Source organism: Coloeus monedula, assembly GCF_965178545.1.
Source record: "Coloeus monedula genome assembly, chromosome: 5".
Lineage (NCBI taxonomy): Eukaryota > Metazoa > Chordata > Aves > Passeriformes > Corvidae > Coloeus > Coloeus monedula.
In genome coordinates, this window is record NC_138785.1 from 54,578,472 (window position 1) to 54,602,696 (window position 24,225).

The following is a 24,225-nucleotide window of genomic DNA, read 5'->3' on the forward strand; positions in this document are numbered from 1 at the left end:
CTCACCTGGAGTACTGTGTCTGGAGTCTTCAGGACAACAAAGATGTGGACCTATTGGAACAAGTCCAGAGGAAGGACATGAATATCATCAGAGGGTTGGAGCACCTCTCCTAAGAAGACAGGCTGAGAGAGTTGGGCCTGTTCAGCCTGGAGAAGAGAAGGCTTTGGGGACACCTCATAGCAGCCTTCCCGTACCTAATGGGGGCCTAGGAAAAAAAAGAAACACAGACTTTTTACATGGGCACATAGTGATAGGACAAAGGGGAACTGTTTTAAAATAAAAGAGGAGAGATTGAGGTTAGATGTTAGGAGGAAATTCTTTACCTTGAGGATGGTGAGGCACTGGCACAGGTTGCCTAGAGAAGGTGTGGATGCCCCATCTCTGGAAGTGTTCAAGGCCAGGTTGGATAGGGCTCTGACCAACCTGTTCTAGTGGAAGGTGTCCCTGCCCATGGCAGGGGGCTGGAACTAGGTGATCATTAAGGTGCCTTCCGCTCCAAACCATTCAATGATTCAATGATTCTCCTTACCAGCCAGATTTCGGTGCACCACACGTGGTTTGGTTATACTTGACCAGGGTTTTGGTGATACTGAATACTCTCAAAGGATACTGAAAACGCCGAAGAAAATGGAACACAGAGTAAAAGCAAAGCATGCCATTCCTTTCTCAAGTGCTTTCTCAAGTGTCATCACTTGGTGTTCTGGGATTTAAGAACTGATTTTGTGGAAAAGGAATAAGAAATCGGGTGAAGTTTATTCTTTGTACCCACTCATATACAAGGCAAATAAATAATTACATAATTACATGTTTATACCACAATTTAATGTATATTGTCATTTGCAAGCAGAGAAGCACTTCTACCTGCAGATGGGATTTGTACATGTCTGTTGGGTTGCCAGATGTCTCAGATTATCAAATTACTCTCACACACAGTTAATAAAAAATGCAAGGATTGGAGGAAGTCTTCATAACTTCTGCGGCTTGTTTGAATTCATAGTTTGGAAATTGTTTAAAACTATTGGCTCTTGTAGGACACTAGAAAACAGTGAGGACTTTTTCTACCTAATTTTATCTTCTATGCAACTATTAAAAATGTAATTTCTGTCACACCAGACCAATACAGATTTTTCACCCTCTCACTCCTTCACAGCATAATTAATGGGGCTACACTGTGACTCATAATATTAAACTATTGTAAAACACATTTTTGGAAGATATTTATAGATAAAATATAATGGTTTATTCTATAAGAACTTTTTGTGAGGTTTTTTATTTTGTTTTCAGATAGGACACATAGGTATTAGTTAGATCACACTGCTTATATCTTCCATATCTTTCTCAGTTCCAAATTTAATTCTATGCAAGTTAAGAGTTATTCGCTAGCTTTAGCAGGAACAAAATCAAAAGTTTAATGCCAAATGTTAAGCCTAGTGGACTAATTATTCTCATTTATTATTGTAGGATATCTTAACACTAAAGAAATCAATGAGAATTTAGTAATTTATTTCTGAGGGACTAGGTATCATTTGGAAATGTTGATCAAACGATAGGTTTTTGAATTTATTTCACTATTTTGAGAAGAAAATGTAAGGGTATACTTCACTAATTGGTTTAACAAAGTTCAGGAGACTATTCTGTGTCACTTTAATTATAGTTTGTTAAGCGCCAGAGCTAAACCTTTTTATCATTTCAACAGAAATGCTCAGCTTAGGCATTGGTCCATTAAGAAGTGAAGTGGATCCAAGAGAAGAGCAACGGGTACTTTAAACAGGCATAAAAGCTTCATGCAGTGAATACAAAGATCTGGATAAAATTTGAATCAGAATATAGGTAATACAGAAGCATCTATGTACACTGTTAGTTATTATTCCAGTTTGGTTGTCTGAGATTTGGAAAGATAACCATTTCATTTAAGAAAAAAAGGCATATTGTTCAAACAGATCAATTAACAAAATGGAAAGGGTAAGAATACAAGCTGTCTGTTGACCTTCCATACATTATTCAGTATATTATTTTAGCTATAATTTGCTTCCTATGTATGTAATATAATTCTAGAATTAGAATTATAGAATTCTAATTCTATAGAATAAAATCCTGGACAAGAAATACAAAATTCAGAAGTAAAAATTCCTTAAGTGAAGCAAAAACCAGATCTGTTCTTGTAAATATTGACCTATTTGGAAATCTTACCATTCCCTAAGTGAGTTCAGGTTTAAGAAAATAAAAGGGTGAGGAGGAGGAGGGAGGGGAAACAATTAATTCTACACAAACAAACATACCAACTTGAGGTCAAATATTTGTCAAACTTCTGTTAAATTAAATTTTGTCTGATTTAAGAGGGAAAACCATATTTTTTCATTTGAGTCATATTTATTACCATAAAAGTTAAGGTAATTTCTAGACATACCAAGGGAAAACAGTAATTTCAATTATATACATGATATAATAAAATATAGAAACCCCATTCAGCTATAATAGGGTTGTGTGAGTGTACTGGTCACAGTGCCCGATATTTTTTTAATTGTTCAGTTAAAATTTTTACTGCCTCTTTGTGCTCCAATTTCCACACTCAGGGTTTGCCCTTCTTTACTTGGTCCCAGATATTTTCCAGGTAGAATTTCAATTTCTGCTTTATTTACTGCTTTCCATACTGCTGCTGCCTCTTCCCCCACCTTCTCAGGGGAAGTTTCTCCAATCAGAATATCATCCATATATTTTGATACAATTTCACATCTTGGGAGAGTGAGTCTCTGCAAAAGTTCAGCAAGCCAAGCAAGAGCAATTATAGCTTAATATTTTTACCTCTGTGAGAGTCTGCTAAAGGTGTATTGTATTTCCTCCGAAGTGAAAGGAAACTTCTCTTTATCCTCCTCCTTCAAGGGAACCATAAAGAACATATTTTTTTTTATATCTAGCACCACCATCAATGGGAGTGCAGCTGCTTGAAAAGTAGCAGTTAAATTTGAAATGTTTGGTACAGCAGCTGTTAGCCTGGCTGTATTAGCACTCAGATACCAATAATCAATTGTTAAATACCACCTCCTGTCTGCTTTCCCAACTGGCCAAACAGCTGAGTTATATGGGGAGTGAGTTCTGGAGATAATTTGTTGTTTCCCAGTCATGACTTCAGAAATTCCATTTTGTGCCACAGCAGAAATCATATTCATTTTTCAATGAAGGAGTGCATTGGCTATACTCATTAGTACACACATTGTAGACGCCGAGCTTCTGCCAAGGCTGGGATCAATGTCTGATCCTAAGGACCACACATCAGCATTTGGCAGGTACATCCATTTAAAACATTGAAACCTAAAATATTTTCATGTTGCTCTTAATTAAAATGTATGGGCTATCGTCACCACCCAATAAGCCTCCACTTGCCAACAGAGAGGCCTAATTGCCTTCCAAGTGTTAATATTTTTTTTTTTTCTTCATGCTCTGCAATTCCTCCTTAAGTCCCTCTTTGGAGGCTGATGCCAGAGGAGTTGAAATATGCTTCTTCCTTTCACTGCTATCTCATTTCTGGAACACCTGTTACATTCTCAAGGCCTCATCCAACCTGACCAAGAACATTTCCAGTGATAGGGCATCTGCCACCTCTCTGCAACTTGTTCCAGTGTTTTGCCACCCTCACTGTGAAAAATGTTTTCCTTATATCTAGTCTAAATCTACACTTTTAAACTGTTTTACTAGCCCCCTTCAAATATCAAAAAGTTACAAATAACATCTCCCCAGAGCCTTCTCTTCTCCAGGCTCTGATGGTCCCATCCAGCAGCCCTCCTCCCTAACAGAACCATGTCTTTCCTGCACTAAGAAGTCCAGACCTGGACACAGCACTCCGGGTGGGGTGTCACCAGAAAAGAGTAGAGTGGAAGAATTACCTCCCTCACCCTGCTGGCCAGGCTTCTTTTGATGCAGACCAGGATGCAGTTGTCTTTTTGAGCTGCGAGTGCACATTGGCTGCTCGTGCTCAGCCTTTCACCTACCAGCATCCCCAATTCCTTCTTGGCAGAGCTGCCAGCAATTGCTTCATCCTGCAGCCAGCATTAATATCAGGGATTGCCATGAACCAGGTGAAGGATGTCTCACTCGGCCTTGTTGAACCTTATGGGGTTCTCATGTTCACTTCTCGACCTCATGAAAGGCATTACATTTTCCCCACGGAAAAAGGAAAGATTATTTGAACTTTTTCATATGACAACAGTTAATTCTAGGTGTTATTTAGACAACTAGAAATTTCAGTCTCTAACAAAAAAACCTGAAAGTGAAGTGTAGTGATGTCTTTACAAATTAGATTTCAAACAGTGAATTTTAATAAATAGACTTAATTTCTTCTAGTATCATCATCTCTGTATTTTTCTTCCCTACAAATACACAAAGAGTGATTCTTGGGAGAAGTAGATTATATGCTGATTGGAATTCAGTGACTGCTTTCTTTTCTGTTTTGACCCTCAAATATTTGTCAGTATAGTCACTGTAAGGTCTCAGGAATAATTGCTTTAAAGAAGTCAGTGTTTTCTATTTCCTATATTCACAGGTTTTCCAAAGCTACCAGGACTCGGATATATACATTCTCTATGTGTGACACAAAAAACTAGATGAAGTACAAACCTGGATCTAAAGGCTTTCAGACCTGCTAATGTTGTAAAATTAATTTATCAGCCCAGGCAGTTTCCATTACTAGGATAAAATGTATAATTATTTTAACAGAGATCAAGACTTTCTTAGCATTATGTATATTATTAAAAGAGTTAGTTTTAGGCTGATTTAAATTATTTTTTGAGAACATGCATTTAGGAAAAAATGAGGTCTCTCTCAAGAAAGCAGGGCTGTGAAACAAGAACCTAAGTTCTACTGATTGAAAGAAATTATTCTGTCATAAAGATCTATTTGAATATGTCTTGTATCTTATTATCACTTCTCTAGACTATGTCATATTTTAAAATATAAGTATACAAAAATTTACATGTTATCACTGAAATTGTAATGCTTTTCGCATTCAGATGGTATGGCAATGACCACAGTATAAATATGTTCAGAGAATGAATGATATCTGTTGTCAAAGATACTAAAGGTCATCTTGTCCAATCCACCACTCAAAGAAGGGAGTAATTTAGGTCAGGCTATCTCCCCAAGGCTATGGTTTCCACAGCCTTGCTGGGCAGCCTGTGTTTGACCATTCTAATTGTGGTAGGTATTTTTTCCCTAAGGTCTAATCAGAAACTCTGTTAGAACTGAGGTTTTTGCCCCCCATCCTTTTGATGGACACCTATGTTTCCACCTTCAGTAGGAAGGATCTTTAGTATAGCATTTTAAAGAAAGTTACAAATAACACTTTTTTGTTTGATGTAATTTGGATTAGTAGACTGATGAAACATGAATTAAGAAAACAAAATATTTTGTAGATAAACAGATTAATATGTTGTCATGCTGCTTTTCCTTCTTCTAAGCTGAAGTCAGAGTTTAATCACAAGTGTGTGGATGGATTGCTTGCAAGGCATGATCTCCCTGGACTGAGGAGGTGTTGTCTGCATCTATCATTGGGTGCATGATCAATATCAGTACAGAAAACAGTGACGTTAACAGTCAGACCCTGCATAACAGGAATTCTGTATATCCTGCCCAAGCACTGGTCCTGACAGCTAATGGTATGCACCTGCAAGGGAAGAGCCCTCCATGGAGAAGTGTAATTTTGTGTTGCAAAGAGAATAAATATTTCTCATTTGTTGAAGATTGCTCTACTACTCTCCCATTATAAGTACACACATTTATAAATTATGTATTTTCCATTTTAAAGGTAGATGTGTTTAATAAAGTGTATTTTAAAAATACATGAACCAAGACAGAAATAACATTCATTGCCCACTTAGCATCATCTGGCATATGTAAACTCAAATGCCTTGTCAAACTGATTTCTCAGACACAGTCAAAATGTTGAGCCTACAAAAGGAAAAAAAAAAAAAAGGTAATTTAAGGATTTTTGGTTACTTGTAAGGGGAGCAGTGAGGGATCTTTTTCTGCATGTGATTTGTCATCCATATTTCAATCTCTCTGGTGCAATCTGTCTCTAACCAATGAGCATTTCTCTCCTAGCTTATCACACCAGTATTGGCCTCTCACATATAATCCTTTGAACCATTTTCTATGGCAGTTCAAAGTCCTCAGTCCTACGCAAGTGCTTAATAAAAAGAAATTTTAAAGACAAATGGATTGTAGTGATATAGTAGTGATGGGTTATAACTTGGTCAAATGCAAATTATAATTTGATAATAGACTGAAATGTCTGAGAAAACCTAAAGAAAAAAGGTCAAAAAAACCTGCAAATAAAAAGCATATGCACCTGCTGCAAGGAAGCGGTAGTGAGGTGGGGTCAGTCTTTTCTCCCATGTAACAAGCAATAGGATAAGGGGAAATGGCCTCAGGCTGCCCTAAGGGAGCTTTAGAATGACTATTAAGGAAAATGTCTGCCCTGAAAAGGTTGTCAACACTGGAAGAATTTCCCAGGGAAGCGGTTGAGTTACACCCCCTGGATTTAAAAGACATGCTGAGAAACATGGCCTAGCAGTAGACTTTGAAGTCCTAGAGTACAGGTTGGGCTTGATGATCTTGACCTAAATGATTATATGATTTTATAAGGGACTGATTGACTTTAATATAGATATTTGAAATTCATGAATTTTCATATTGATTCTGTAGTCCTGTACATCCGTTCCTGTGGCAGGCTGGGTGTAATTTCCAAACAGCAGCCGGCCGCGTGTCCCTCCCGTCGGGAAGAACAGGCTGCCGTGGCCACGGGCGCGCTCCTGGAGCAGCTGCGGCTCTCGGGGGCGGGGCACGGCGGCGGCGGCCGCTCCGTCGGGGAAACAGCGGAGCACTGGGGTGCCGTGGGGTCGAGCTGCCTCGGGGAAACGGCGAAGCAGGGCAGGACACGTGCGGACAGGACAGACAGCCAGGGAAGAAGCAGGACCGCAGGGAGAAAAAGGCGAGGGGGGCCAAGCTGAGCCTCTGCGCAAGCCCCCGCTCCCTCCGAGAAACCCAAATGAAATGACCCCGGGTTGTGGTGCAGCTCCCTGCTTTTGTGTGCTAAAGCCGCTCCCAGAGCCCGGTTTCCTGGGCATTTTTTCCCGGGCAGCCGGGGATCAGCCCCACCAGCAAGGCGGGGTCGCTCGCAGCCCGATCGCGGAAGCTTTCTCTGCCCTGGGGGCTGCCAGGCGAAGCCTCCCCGGGGACAGGGCTCCCAGCACGTGTGCAGCCCCTGGAGTCATTTTTCACCTCATGTATAACACATGTTGAGGCACAAAGAAAATCAGAGTGGTCCCTCTCACTGTCTTAGAAAAAGGATAACAAGTAGAGAAAAAACAAATCAGTATTTCGAAGTGTTTTGATATGTTATGCTGTAACTTTTGTTCACAGGAATGGACTGAGATAGGAAAGGCAGGTTGTTTTCTTCCCTATACATAGTCCCGAAGGAGTCTAGATCTTCTAAATTGAGGGTAAACATATCAAGTATTCTTAAGTCTGTATAATAATTGAGGGAAACTGCAGATTATTTTCCACAGCATCAGAACCAGTCAGTCAAAAAAGTCAGTGGCCATACCTGGAAAACCTGCAAGTTTTATTTGTGTTAGCCTGTTAGTTGAAAGAAAGAGGATTTGAGTTTTATGTCTAAAAGCAGCAAAAAGCCTGGCAGTGGCTGCTGGTTTGGGAGGTTTTGTTTGGTTTTTTTTTCTGAATTGATCCTTCTTTTCTTAAAGAAAGTCTCGCCACAACCTTTCAATAAATAAATTTACTGCAGACAGCTTTCTTTCAGACACAACTATTTCATAGATCATCATAAAATGTCCAGGAGAGACTGCAGTAATGGAAAATAGAACTGCCTGACAGAACATTATTGCTATAGTTGTTCATAAATAATAGTACATGATTAAAATGCTGTGGGGGAAACAACCACTATTACATTCAACTAGGAGAGTGTTACCAGAACTCATCTGTATCCTTCATTTCTCACATGCATCTTCTGTTTTTATTCCTTCTAACAATCTTGGATTCTTTCACTTCAGCTTCTAAGAGTGCCCTGTTTTTTCAAAATGAAAGCATTCACCTTTCATATTTTTTTTAAAACATATAATGATATTTTGAAAGAAAATTAAGTAATTTGCTAAGATTTGAAAGAAGAAACATTTCTGTTACTGTTTTGCAGCACATATATACATATTGACTGCATTTATGTGAATTATTTTTTGTGCTTTACACTGTCTAATGATAGAAGATATTGGAAGTAAATTATTTGATCTGATGCTTGCTAAAATAGTTATTTTCTTTATATATTCAGCAACATAAAAAAAATAAGCATCACAAAATGAACTATTTTAACATTTTGGAGATACATAAAATAGGCAATTTCTTGCACTTTCATATTAATTTTTTTGTCTGTTATAACAATTTATTTGTTAAGCATACTGAAACTGTGTCATGAAAAAGTTATGCTGAACTTTTGTTCAACCAAATGACAGATGAAACAGAAAATATTTACTATGCTTATGCTTCTATGAAGCTTAATTATTGCTTAATTAAAACTACTAGATTCAATAGTGGTTATAAAATAAATAACTGTATATTATATACAATAATATACAGTATTATATGTAGGCATAAATATTCAATATATATAGATATATCATAGACATACAATATCTATGATAACTTTTTTGCAAAATAGTTATAAATGTGAAGCAAGAAAATAAGACGTCTGAAAGTTTTGTTGCAAGTGTGTCACTTCCTGTTAATCCTTGGCGTATCTTAATATAAGTTTTGGTGGAAACAGAAATCTGTCTCCCTAAAATGTTTTAATGCAGAAGTTTAATTATTCCTGAGTTTTCATATGACAAAATTCACAATATCTAGGGGCTTAAAAAATCATTTCAAGACTCTTTTAGTAAAAAAAAAAGTCATTTAATCCCTATCTCTTTATTAATCACCAGAAACAAAGGAAATGGGAAAAGCTGTACTGGAGTAAGATCCAATGTGATCATAGAGGGTGTTTTTGTTTTGGTTTTTTTTTGGGGGGGGGGTCATTTTGTTTTGGGTTTTTTGCGTGTTTTTTGTTTGTTTGTTTTTTAATAGATGTCCAGCATACTTTTTGGACTATATTTAATGAGTAGATTTTTTTTCTGATTGAAGTATCTTTTTTCATTCAGCATTTTCAATATGTATGACAGCCTGGATGCTAAAGACACGTGCTTTTATTTCCATTGAAAACAGCTGCAGATTAGTTATTAACTTCAGTGGGAAATGGATCCTCCTTAAGAGTTAGTGAAGGAATGAATGACTGTTGATGACTCAGTGCCATTAGGGATTATTGTTTGGTTTTTAAATGGCAATAACTCATTTGACTAAAAAGAAACAGTAATGGGTTTGTATTTTATATTTTATGACTCTATTTTGTCTAACACTGAACCTCTGGAAACAAAACCATCATAAAATAAAAAACTGGATCAGGAGGAAAAAAATAATAAAAGAAAAGAAAGAAAACAATTTAGACTCAAATGTGTCCTGAAATAAGTATTAAAATGATTAGTCTTTTTCTGAAGACTATATCCATGTTGTTGCTAAATTACACTGTCAGCTTGTGGGAAGGCTGGTCTGGTTGTCTTGAAAACAGGCAGATGGTAGCTCTCTAAGTTTGAAGGCAATAGATCTATTATAGAATGGAATTGTAGAAACTGAAGCTTGATACCTCTTGGTGTGATATTTCCTGTACTTACTTCATCTCTACTAAACATGAATTTTCAAATGTGTAGAGTGAACGTTCAAGCTAATTTTGACCAAAGTCTTGATAGCGTTCCACCAAGACATACTCAGACATTCCTTTAGTCTGCTTATTCATCTGCTCCAAGTGCTTCCAGAGAGTGGTAGAGGGAATTCTTTAATTTTCTCCAGTTATTAACTATCTTCAGATACCAAAAGGGTGGATTTCACCTGTGCAAGACAAATTACACAGTGCCTTACTCTCCTTATTTTGACAGATTTTCAATTCAATGTTATATCCTTATGATTCATACATTATCCTTATATCCTTCTAGTATATATCTCAAAAGTAAAAGATACACCTTAGCAATTTTTAACTATTGAAATATATTGTAGCCATATACATAGATACAGTCTAAAACCATACATACAGTACCTTGCTTCCAAAGGAGTCCAGGTAATTTTATATATTGATTTTTTTTTAATTTAATTATATTATCTTAGTGGACATGTTTTAAGGTACCATAAAATTTATTAGAAAGAAGCTTTATATATTTCTGTATGTCAATTAGAAATACTGCTGCATTTTATTTTTGCAGCTTTAGAACACTGTTTAGTAATAACAAGATGTCTGTTATACAAAAATGTGGGTAAAAAGTCAGGGGAGGGGGAAAGAAAAAGAGAAAATATGTTCCTCAAATATTTAAAACAATTACAAACTAGCTGAAAAACAATACATGTTCTAAAGTGAAGGTATAGTACATGTCCTGTACTAATTAAAACTGATAATCATGGAATTGAATCTTTCCCTAACAGAATTAGGAGGTAATTTATTTCCTTACTCAGCTTTTTTCAGCATATAAATCAAATATGGAATTATACTTTTAAGCTGATATATAAGTATACTTGCATAAATTATAGTAAAAATTACTTTCAAGTCAATAGATTAGATATATAAGCTTTCTTCTAAGAGCTTTTTTTCCACTTTATAAAGGTATGACCTCATTAGGTATTAAAAGAGGGAAAAGGCCTTCTGAAAAATGCATAAAAGCTAAATAGCCAAATAATTTATAAAATAGAGAGGGGAAACATGTCTTTTCCTGGTGATAAATCAGTATACAAGTTTTAAAGGAATCTTTGATCTGATCAAAAGAGGTGGGTGTTTCTTGTAATTCTGTTGAAAATCTCAAATGACAGGAAGAGCAATTAGGGAAGCTGGATGATTTATTGCTTCAGGGGTGTAATAGACAAAATTGTTGTAACAAAGTTTAAAGCATGAAACTGAACTAAAATGCCTAGTTAATTGAGGCAGCTAGAACCAATACTTGCCCATTTTGAACTGTATTAAAAGGCTGATGAGAAATATATAACAATACAGACTGCAATTTCCTGTCTTCTCCTTTAGTTCACAAAATTATTGTGACTTTCTAACTAAATATATACTTTTTTAGAAAGAATATTAAGACAGGTTCATATATACGAACATTTATGAGCAGAATGTGTAGCTGATGGCATTCCTGAACTATAATTGTGAAGGTTACCTTGGAGGAACTACAGGAGGGAGAATGAGAGAGAGAGAGGGAGAGAAAGGAGTTAAGGGGGAAAATGCCCATAGGAAAAGGTAAAAGCTGTTATAAAGAAAAGGGAACATGGATACACATCCTTCCCTGTGGGGTTCCCCCAAATGCAGGAGGTGCCAATGATGATGATGATTTTCAGCATGCTTTTTTTCTTAGTATTCCCCTTTCAGTGAGATCTCCTCAAACTCCCCATTGATTCCTGTCTCTGATGACATTATAACTTCTTGGAAAACAAATCTTTTATTTTTATTGGTTATTAAGTCCCCGTTTACACTTTAGTATCAGATGTTATTTATAATGAACTTCAGTAACTACTCTTCACTTTTTTGTGCACTATGCTTGGCTTTCTGGAGTATAAAGTAAAATCTGCAAAACAAAAATGAAGGAGTAAGTGGCAGCATATAGAATCATTGAATCATATAATAGTTTGAATGGAAAGAACACTTAGTTCCAAGCATTTAGTTCCAAGCCCCCTGCAATGGGCAGGGACACCTCCCACTAGACCAGGTTGCTCAATACGGAGAAAATGCAATGATGGTTTCATTTCTGTGACAGCTAAGAAACGTACGGTGAATAGAAGCTGAACTTTTAGTAGCCTGAATTTATGTTCCTCTGAAGACAAGTCTATTGTCAAAGAGATGACAGTATCTCCTAATGGGATCATCTTTTCTAATATACACATGTGAATAACCTAGAAAGGATCTTAGAAATCGTATGTTAAGCTTATCCTCATTAACCAAATAAAAATTATGATCCTTGTGATAATTAGAAATATCAAAGTTGTTTTCTTTCCCTTGATTTTTTTTTTTAATTAATCTGTAAGACTTGGAAAAAATGTTTATTGTAAGAGGACATAATATAGTAGTTTTTCAGATAATAAAGTTTTCCTCCTTTTCAGTTAATACATTAATTTTAAATGTAAAAAGTTTTAATGCTGAAGTCATAAAGCAGAAGAATGGTAGGAAGAAAAGACAAATAAGGAAATTATGAAGTTACAAGTAAAAAAAAAACAGAAGAAAACTAAAAAAACAAGTTTTCAATAAAAAGAACTAAACCCTTACCAGGACCAGCCTTTTGCTTCTTCCATGCTGCCTAAATGCAAGGAGAACCTTTTAAAAAAGAAAAATCCCTAGTTAATATCATATTGGCAACCAGAGCCTTGAACAAGATGTTCAAAACAGCAAGTAAAGGATTTGCATTCTGCCAGGGTAAAGCATATCAGTAACCACAGGAAACACATTTAGTTTTCAGGAATCCATGTCAAAATAGCATTGAACATTTAAGTCAGTATTATCTCAAAAGTGAAAAATTAGGTGTTAAGACAAACAATATACACAGCTAAGTACATCTGCTGGGAAGCAGCCTGAGTGACCCAACCATCATTCAAGTTCTCTGTTTGCAAAGCACTTTGGACAAAACAGATCAGTTGCACATGCAAGTTTTCTGTAGACATTTCCCTCTCTCTATAAAACAGTTTTAGAAGTTTATTAACTACTTGAGGAAGAGACTGTTTTTTAAAATTGTATTTATAGAATATGTACTGTAATAAGATCTGACCAAACACTGGGTTTCCTCAATATTTGTGAATAACTGGGGTAGCAATCATAGCAGGGAAGGTGAGTTTTGTAAGGTTTTAAAAATAAACATGGCACAACACTCAAAGAAGACAATTTTTTAATTCACCTATGACAATTGCTGTATTGATTTCTCATAAGGCAAAAAAAAAAAAATCAAGAAAATCAAAGCCTATTTTTGGGAAAGATATATGTAGCCAAAATAGAAAGAATTATAGCATGTATTCTTAATTTTGCTCACGTACTGGGTATGCAAGCAAATCACCAATGGTCTTGAAAAGCATATTGTCCCGTTTCATATACCAATCTTACATGTTGCAGTTATGGAGGAGATAACAGATGACAAATAGACTTTCAGGGTGCATCTTGAGTTTCATCTTATTTAATTCAGATTGCTTCTCTTTTCCCCATACCAATGTTAAAAACACCAGTATTCTTTCAGTACCTGACATATAATGACTGAGAAATTTTGTTGTCCTGCACTATTAATGGAAAAAGCAAGAAGATACCACAACAGCTTTAAAAAAAACTTTCTTACCTGTGAACATATTTGTCCAAGTTATTATGAATTATGTTCTTTGAAATACCAGAACTGAAACAGTGTTATTGCTCCTGAGCCTTTGAATTCAAAGGCATCATTTCACTGTCTTTAATCTTCCATTTGAAACATTAATTCTAGGTCCCCAAAGGGAAATTTGTGTTTTATTTCATGCTATATGCATTTCAAATTATTGAATAGTAGTTTTGATTTGACTTTCTGATAAGGTTAAAACACAGCTGGTGCAAAAGAACAAAGTATTTAGTATCCTGCTACATTCTATTAAGTCTGATTGTCTCATAATACTGAAAGTTGCATTTCATCTAATTCTCCCTGATATGCAGATTAGTTTAAGTACAGTGTAATGATAACAAAAAGTGAGGAGGTTTTACATATAATCTTCATTCATTCACTTTTTTGGCACTTTATATACATAGCTTCTCCAAATTTTTTAAACTTTACTTCTGTATTCATATGATCTGAAATTAAAACTACTTACATTGAGTTTACAGAGAATTTTTTTAAATTGTAGACAACCTTTATTTGTTGTTTTAAAATGAATATATTAACAAAACACAAATGAAACCAAAGACATGGACACCTGAAACAACTTATAAAGGATTATACATTTGTTTAATCAGTAATGATGAAACTCTACTTTTTTTCCCTCAGAATCTTAAAAATGCCTCAGGGAAAGGGTAGCAGATATCAAACTCATATATTTGTCCTTTATTAATTTATTTAGAATGCTAAACCATTCCACTATAATAGAGTTGGCCCTAGATTGCTAGTCTTAGAATTCAAATGTCTGCTCTACTACAAACTTCCTAAATATATGCATTGGCAAGCATTTTGAAATGCCATTGCTAGATTATTTCTTTCCTCCCATCATTACTCATCTGTTAAACAAGTTCAAATTGAAGAAATATATGGTAAACATTTAAAATCAGTTAGTTTTTCACAGAAGATAAGACCAAAAGTTTATTTGAGATATCTAAATACAGGTGGAATGCCTGATATAACATCTAAAATTTCAGTTTATTTATGAAGTCAGACAGTTTATAATTATTCAACCATTACCATAGTAACAAAGTCATCTCTTTAATACAGGGTCACTGTTTCATTGCAATTTTATCAAAAGTTGGACATGAAGCGAGTGAAAGCTCATTTTTACCAACAAAGCAACAAATTTGAACAATAATAGGTAAACAAAAAAGAAAGAAGTATTCTTACTTAAAAGTCTCTGTTAATTGTTGTAAGTTAACCCCAGCAGGCAGCTAAGCACCACAGAGCTGCTTGAACACTCTCTGATTGCTTAAGCTTATTAAAGCAAAAGCTGCATGCTCAAGAAAAGCACTGTAAGGAATTAACTACACACTTCCTATTGCAGGCAGATTTTTTTTTAAGGAAAAGCAGGGTTTCCTCATGCCAAGCAGCTACTTGGGAAGACAAACACTATAACTCTGGACGTTGGAATGTTCTGAAACGTCCTTTCCATAGACACAAATGCCTATGAGGTATCCTTGTTCCCATGCGGATTTATCCACAGGTCATAGTCCCTTTGACTGGAATTCTCTTTCAAGTTCCAGCCTGTCCAGTACAGCAGCACAGGAAGAGCAAAAATGCCCTGTCCATCTGCTAACCAAGTCAGATTGTTGTTGCTGTTACCAAAGTGTTCCCAGGCATAGCACAGTAAGATGATAAGCAATACAGGAAACAATGAAAGCAGGCACTAATATGCACTAGACTTTTATATACAATAAGGCAAGCAAGCTGCATGGAAAGCACAGGAGACTGGCATTTAATAGCTGAACAGTTACAGCAGCTATGAATTCAGTCTATCACACTGAAATCTGTCCTTATCACAAACCCTTCAAGACTCACTTTGAGTTCCAAAAAGGACTGTTTTAGCTTAACCCCAGTAGGCAGCTCAGCACCACAGAGCCACTTGCTCACTTCCCTCACAATGCAATGGGGAAAAGAACCAGAATGGTGAAGGCTGAGATAAGGACAGTTTAAAGGATCAAGCAAAAACTGTGCATGAAGGCAAACCAAAATAAGGAATTTATTCACTGCTTACCATTGCCAGGCAGACAAACAGTCATTTCAAGGAAAGAATAGCTTACTGCATGTAGCAGTGACAAACAGATTTGGGCAATGAGATGTTGTAATTCAGAGCATCACCTCCTTCCTCCTTTACTGCCCCAACTTTTATTGCTGAGAATGACATAATATGGTATGAGGTATCCCCTTGGTCCATCTATGTCTCCTCTCATCTTCTCATGCATCCCCAGACTAAGAACTGGCTGGGCAGAATGAGAGGATGAAAAGTCTTTGACTTAAAGTAAGCACTGTTCAACAACAATCAAAACATCAGTGTGTTGTCAACAGTCTCTCGGTCACAAATCAAAAACTTAGCACAATACAATCTGCAATGAATAAAACTAGCTGTATTCCAGCCCAAGCTGGTAAAATAATTTATTGACCTTCTGTAGTTACTACATGCTAATTTCTGATACCACAACATGAAATAATTCATTAACATAGATTATAAAATAATATTAGATTAGTATTTGAAAAATCATGTGAAAACTAATTGCATAAAGTTGTTGAAATTCCTTTTAAGGACTTGATGTCTTCAAGAAAAGTAGCTGTATGTAGGACCTTCATAGCAGATTGGGAAGCTGGATTGTATTTCTTCAGTAAAGGTGGTTCAGGAAAGTTACACTGTATATTAAACTTGAATTATTTTGAACATTTCTTTATGCATATCTTTGAAGCAATTTTTCAACTGTAAATGAATTATAGTGGATAGTTCAACTAGTGCAGGCGAGGTTTAGAAATTTAATGTAGCATACAGTAGAGTTAAATAAGAGATTCTACATATTATCTTGGCTTGTTTTTGCCTATTTTTTCCTGTGGCTTTCAGCTATCATCTTACACTAAAATTTCTTGTTAGATAGAAGCAAGGCTTTGTTATACACTCTTACAACTCATTATGAGAAGAATGGGCATTTTAGGTACCAATGTATCAGTGTAAATAATAGTATTTGTGAAAACTGCAGTACAGTAATGCTCCAAGTACCAGTCAAAGTGGCAGAGTATTCTTGTGTAATCTTTTCAACTATACTTGGAACATCACATGAAGTGATAACAGATACACTGTATATAGTTAAATTGCTAACATGAAGCATTGACACCAAAAGTAAATCCACAGAAGGTAGTTTTAGAATGTCTACCCAGTGAAATCTATAGCTTATATTTTATATAGCATTTTACAACACAGAATAAGAGAATGGAAATGGAATCTATTACATTGTGGAAAGGATAAAAAGAATGAGCTTCATGTTTTTAGGTCTTAGAATTCTAGAATCATAGAAGGTTTGGGTTGAAAAGGACCTTTGAAAACCATGTAGTTCCAAACTACCTCCATGGGCAGAGACAACTTCCACTAGATCAAATTTCTCGAAGCCCCATCCAGCTTGGCATAGAACATTTCACATGATAGGGAATTCACAGCTTCTCCGGGAAACCTGTTCCAGTGCCTTACAACCCTTTTAGTTTGAATCTATTAGCTTTTGTCGTACCATAGGTGGTCATCATTAAAAGAAAAAAAAAATCATCTTTCTAGTATTCACCTTTAAATATCAAAAGGCCAAAACAAAGTCTCACCCCCACCTTCTCTACTCCATGTTAAACAGCTCCAAATCTGTCAGCCTTTCCTCACAGGAGGGGTATTCCATCCTTCTCATTATTTTCATGGCGTTACTACGGGTCCCTTTTAACAGATCCGTGTTTTTACGTCCTGGGTGCCTCAAAGTGGGTTGCAGCACTCCAGGTGGCATCTCACCAGAGCAGAGTACAGGGAAAGAATTTCCTCCCTCAACTGACTGCCACAGTTCATGAGCTAAGGACATGATTGGCTTTCTGGCCTGCAAATGTACCTTGCCAGCTGATATATAATTGTTTATCTACCAATACCCCCAACTCCTTCGCAGCATGGCTGTTCCTGATCCCTCCATCCCCCAGTCTGTCACGATACTGGGAATTTGCCCGATCCAGAGAAAGGGTCCCTTGCACTTTGCCTTGTTGAACTTCATGAGGTTCACATTATACTACTCCTCAAGTCTGTCAAGGTTCCCTCTGGGTTGCATCCCTTCCTTCTAGCATATCAACTGCATCACTCAGCATCCTCCAAAAACTTGCTGAGGCTGTATTTAATCCCTTCATGTCACTGATGAATATATTCAAAATTATCAGTCCTGACACAAAACCCTGAAGGACACCATTTGCTATTATCTCCATTTGGACACAGAGCCAGGAAATGCAACATTGAATGCAGCCATTCAGCCAGTTCCATCCATCAAATCAACAGCATCAATGATTTTGTGTGAGACTCTGTCAAAGCCTTACCAAAGTCAAGATCAATAAATATTCTTGTGATGTTTTCTATTCTATTCTATTCCATTCTAACTCTCTTCTATTTCCTTGTGCCTTTCTTGTAAATTGGAACAACGTCGACTAGTTTGCAATCAGTGGGGATGTCCACAGCCTCCTAAGACTGTTCTTAAATGATCAAGGGGTCTGCCATAACACTGACTAGGTCATTCAGTACTTTGGGACGAAACCCACAAGGTCCCATGGACTTATGACATTCAACTAATTTGTATTGCCTGTTGCAGCACTAGAATGAAATCATGGTTACTCTGAGAAATTCTCCGCTTTTGCTTTCCCTCAGCGATGGAAAGCATTCCCTGCAGTAGGTTGGTCACTGGTCATGTGTTTCATGATGTAAATGTAAACAATTGCTCACCACCAAGTGACCAATGCATAGCCAGTCTCTGAAGCGTGTCCACTCTGCCAACCTCTCTACTAGACTTATTGCTGAGCATGGAGTCATATAGTATGGAACACCCCTTGGGTCAGTTGGGGTCAGCTGTGCCCCTCCTAACCCCTTGTGCACCCTCAGCCTGTATGTGGTGGGGTGGGGTGACTGGTTGACTCAGTGTAGGTGCTACTCAGCAATTGCTATAATATCCCTGTGTTATCAACAGTGTTTCTGCACAAATACAAAACACATTCCTATAGTAGTTGTTGTGAAAAAAATAAATTCTATCCCAGTCCAAACCTGAAGAGAGGGACAGTACTAAAAGTTTTACTAAAATCCAGAAAGGCTCCAACCACCACCTTCCCTTCACCCACTCATGGTTAACCTTATCATAGATTCTTGTGAGGGGTTTTTTTTTTGTCTCATCTATTTGGTTTTATTTTATTTAAGTGAAAGTAGTGTCAGATAAATAGTGTATATGTGGAATACCATAACCTTATACAAAGAGAAGTGCAAAAAGTCCTTTAGAACTCTCTTGTATACATGAAAGAATGACAGAGGCCTTTTAGAGAGTACTGTGTTTTCAAGATACACATATGTACTGCAAAAAACTCTGTAACAAGAGCAAAACCATAAAATCCACAGATTTAACAAGAAATACAATCAAACACATATATGTACATGTGTAATTTAAAGTTTGGTCTAAATATCTATCATAATTTTTTTATCCTGCCTTTGAATTCATGATGTAGATAATTTTTGGTTACTTTAATGTACTGAATGGAGCACTGTCTCAGAGCTGGTAGTAGTCTATGATGTCTTCTTTGCTGCACAATTGAACCAATTCTGTCACTTTTACTTCTTTTAAATAATTAAGACTTAATGAAACTTGCTCTTTTCAGACATAAGTATCACAGTCTAGATAACCCATAAAAATTGACCTCAACAACATGTTTTAAATGTCTTTTAAAAATTATATTCACCTTGTTTTCTGAAATCTTATATTGTTAAGAAATATTTTTAGACTTCTCCTTTGAGAGCTTATGTAATATGTGATTTACTTAGCTACAGGTTTTAATAAATTTTGACTTACATTTCAATTTAGGACTGAGTAAAAATGCCCTTTTCCCATGCTGACTTGGTGTATCCTGTCTTTTTTTGCTATATTAGATGTAGATGTCTATATAGGATAATAGCTAATCCTCTCTCCATCTTATCCATAGTTAATCCTATCCAGTACTTATTCATTTAACATCCTGTCTCCCTCCTCCTGTTTTTGAATACTCAAACATTGTATTTAAATTACTTATATTTATTGATATTATTATGAAACTGTTGATACACCCTCAAATTTTTGACAACTCAAAGAAAAAGGAAACACATCTCTGTTTCAATAGTTACTTGTGAATATTTGAAATGATGCTGTCTAAACAATCATTCATTTCACTTTAGTCAGTATTTTTGACGAAGAAGCTTGTATCCACTGGGTTTAATGATTGTCAAAACCTAAAGTCTTACTGTTCTTCAGATGTATAAAGATCACAACAAAGGGTTAGTAGGATTCTGTAATACACAAGGACACAGAGACTTTATTCTTTCAATTTCTCTACTATATTACAGATTACCACAAATACCACATGAATCACCATTACTATGTAAATTAGCACAAAACTCACCACTAACAGGTATACCTATAGTTAACAAACTGAGTATATATATCTCAAGCTATTAAAAATTACTATCAGCATTCATTGCTATAAGATTAATCAAAAGTATGTCAACAATCATTAATAAAAGTAATCAGTCAGGTAGCAACAAGCAATAACAGCAACAGCTAAGTAGACACATACACTTACATAAACTTATCATTACTGAAGCAACTTTTCAACAATTTAACAACAGGTATAATAGAGTACTATTTGGGAGATAAACATGTCATCACTATCAAGTGAATTTGACAGATTTCAGAAGAGGGAAAACAATCCCAAAGGGAAGGACAAACTCATTCCAGATGGGGATCCAACCATCCCAGGGGTAGGAGGGCAAAACAAATGAACCCCAAAAATGGGGTACAACAAAGTAACACAGAATCTCACTTCAGTGATGATCTGTGTCTCAGAGTCTGGAATCAGACAGGACTTCTCAGTGGAAGTCCAAGATTTCACAAAAAATTATGTGGATAATTCAATCTGTTTAAGAAAGGAAAAGTAGGTGTAGTGTGGGGAGCTCTCAGAGAGGCTCCATTTTAGATAAAAATAAATGCCCTGTTACAAGATATAAGAGAGCATAGGACATACTACTTAGAGCAGACAATAGATGTATTTAATTTTGATATTTTTAGCCTTAACAGCCAGTAGATAATGGCATGTTCTGTTCTTTCAGAGTAATTTTATTTTTACAGACAGTTTTCCACCTTTTCAGACAATAAGTTGCTGTTACAGTGCCTTGTTTTTGTGCTTGTCAGTGATATCTCAGAATCTGTCAAGTGTCTGTGTACCAAGCTGTACTTCAAGGACATTTATCATTCCTAGGCCTAGTTCCCAGGCTGGCAGTTTCAGCCTGGGAGTCCTTTCTCTGTCAGTCCTTTCTCATCAGTATTTTTCAACAGTCATGTTCTTTTGCTCAGTAAGTTTCACCTTCTAACCAGGCCGCATCTACAGCTGCTCTCATCAACAGTGATCCAAACCTACTAAACCAATGACTGAAGGAATAGCTTTCCTACAACTCAGGGTATGTAGATCTGGGGTTTTGCCAAACCTCTGACTAGTATGAGAACAGAAATACAAGTATATATATATCATTATATGAAGGATGGCCTCAGATAATTTTGAATTCTAACATATTCTTTTCAGAACATGTAATGATGCCCACTAGAAGAGGGGCATGTGGAAAATGACTGGTAGCATGCTGGCAACTAGTGAAATTTAGAACATGTCTATTGTGTTTTTGCTCACTTTTATTTTTAAGGGAGACCATTTGCTTACATTTTATTTGCAAAACTTACATTCTAAAAATCTGACTACCAGTATCCTGGTGACTGTACATAACATAACACAAATTTATTGAGCATGGTAGAAAGACATCTGTTTTCTTTCATCTTGCTTCTTCTCTCTGTTATCAGGGATTCTTTCAGAAAGAGAAAGTGGTTGTGGAGTCTTTCATCTTCTTCTGCCTCATGTGAAAAGGAATTAAACACTCCTGTTGGCTGACTGCTGTCTCTAAGCCACAAGTACACATTTTGGGCCTTGGCCTCTTTCAGATTCCTTTTTCTGTGATACACTGTTGTCCCCAGGTGCCACTGCTGACACTGACTTGCCTGTGGCTATACATTCCTCATACATACAGTTTGACACACAAACTATTGTCTGTCACAGGCTTGTTCCTCACTAACATTAACTATGGTTTGTCTTGTTAGAAAGATACAATGCACCTTCAGGTTCCTTTTACAATTGTGTAGTTGTCTGCAGCATTTTTCTATTTTCTTTTGTTTAGTAAGAATTAAATTGACAAAAACCAAAACATCTCTAAGAGGTACATGGAGATAAAGTACATAACAACATAAAAATGAAAATATTTTTTCTATACTTTAGAGTTTATGGACAGTAGAATTTCAGATTCTTCAGGAAATTATTATGAAGCAGAACCCAGTTGTAGCATTTGTATCAATACTATTAATGCAACTTGACTAGATGTGAGTGTTGAGATAGTGAGATAATATTTTCAAATGGAACCTGTTTTGTTAAAAGTAAGAGTTAAGACTACTGATTTGTGATTTGTGAATATACATCAGTATAGGAGAAAATAAATGAAAGGAAGACTTTCCAGCAGAGACATTCACACAGGAGTTTACTAAGAATTTTTAGAATTCTAGATTTGTCAGAGAATCAGTATTGTGTGAGAAATTATATAACAATAAGATATTACCAAAACATAAAATTTTATAAAAATAAATTACATCTCAACTTTCATTTCATATTATGTGCAAGGCTTCCTACTAGTATGGAATAGAAGTATAAAATTAGTTCATAATCTTTCTTTTAAAAAGAAAGCACATTTTTTGCTAATCATAACATTGTTTACATATTTCACCAGCCCTAGTTATCATTTTACTTCAGTAGGATTCTTACTCATTCCTTTTGTTTTCAATCTGGAAAAATCTATAAAATTCAGATACAGTGGATATTTATTGCATTGTGAAATTTGGCAAATCTAGCAAGGTATTTGTTGGCATTTTAAACTGCCTTCTCAGTTATTTTCTGTTACATTATTATACTTTCCTAAAGAGAAACTAATATTATAATAGAAACAGTGTCTTTTGACTCACCAACAAATGAGCTTGTGTACAAAAAAGTCCTTGACAATATCTTCTTTTCATTACCAAGTGTTATTTAGTCCACTGAACTTGTCTATATGTGTTGCTGTTGTCATGCTTGAGTGCCCTTGAAAAAAATCAAGTAGCAAGCATATATGTTTGATGTCTGATAATTAGGTAATGATGTACTCACTTGGAATAAATGGACTGGAAACATAAAATTATTTATTATTCTGAAAGTGTTAGAGGTACTGAGCCTAAATGCACCTGATTTTCTGTTGATTCCAATTAGGCTTTAGTTGAAAGGACGTCTTGCAGAAGCTGGTAAAACTAAGCACTGTTCTATGGACAAGGGTGAGGGAAATATTGGCTCTAAACAGAAGCAGAACAGTTGATCTAAGGCTTCCTAACTCTGACTTTACTAAGACCGTGTAAGAGATTGCTTGTCTGTCATGAAAATGTCTCTTTCTCTTGCTTTAACTTCTATATCTTCCTTGGTTAAAACTGCAAAAAAAACCTTACTAAGCATCAAATAAAGAGACATTCCTTCTTGCAACTATCACTTCTAGACTTTTCTCTCCTGTTTTCAAGATTGCATCATCTCTCTTCTCCTATGTTATTTCTCCTATGTTATTTATCCTATGTTATTTCTCCTACTGCTTTTACTTTGCACTTTTATTTCAGTTGGTCCTATTCTTCTTTCTCCTCATTTTCTCTGTTCACACCATACAATTACATTTGTGATCGACATTTTATCTACCAGCAGTGAATCACTTTAGTCATACCTCCAATGTGCAGCTCTGTTTCTAGTCTACATACATAGACTAGAACGCTTGAGCAGTGTGATCTACATCCACTATGTGTATATAGTGCCTAGGAAAATAGAAGCCCACTTTAATTATTTATTAAATCTCTTTACTAATGTGATTTAATATCATTAAAACATATATGTTCAAATAAAAACATAAACAAGAGCAGATACAAACATTAGGAATCACACATACAGCTAATTCAACCAAACAAAATTTTGAAATTATGGAACCTTGAACCTGATTCAGCACTGGTAATTTAGTAAATCTTCAGTTACTTTTACTGTTGGTGTTGCACCTGGTAATATGGTTTAGTTGTGGACTTGGCAGTGCTACATTATCAGTTAGACTCAATGATCTTAGACCTTTTTTTCAACCTAAATGATCCTATGGTTCTAGTTACTTTACCCCTTGAAGAGATGGAATGATGGAAGTTGGAAAAATACAACTGTAACCTTAAATTCACACCCAAAGGGACATTACCAAAACAGACAGTGCAATTCTTTGGAAGTAACAAGGAAAAAGCCAAGAAAGTATCCCTAGAGGTTAATGCCACCTGTATTTCGAGAAGGTAATAATGAATTGGTCACTGTGTCTTGGCTCAAACTTATGCATCTGATTTAAATTTCATCTTTGTTAACTAGATACTTCTCTTCGTTAAAGTACTCCAAGTACACTGCAATGTATTTTTCCTCTCATAATGTATTCATTTTACAGTTTTAAAAGTTTTTTCCAGAATGGCAATAATTATTTTTGTGTAAATTTAGTTATATTTTACAATTTAATTTTGGGATATACCTTGGAGACCTTACTGCAGGCTTTCATCAAAAGGAGGCT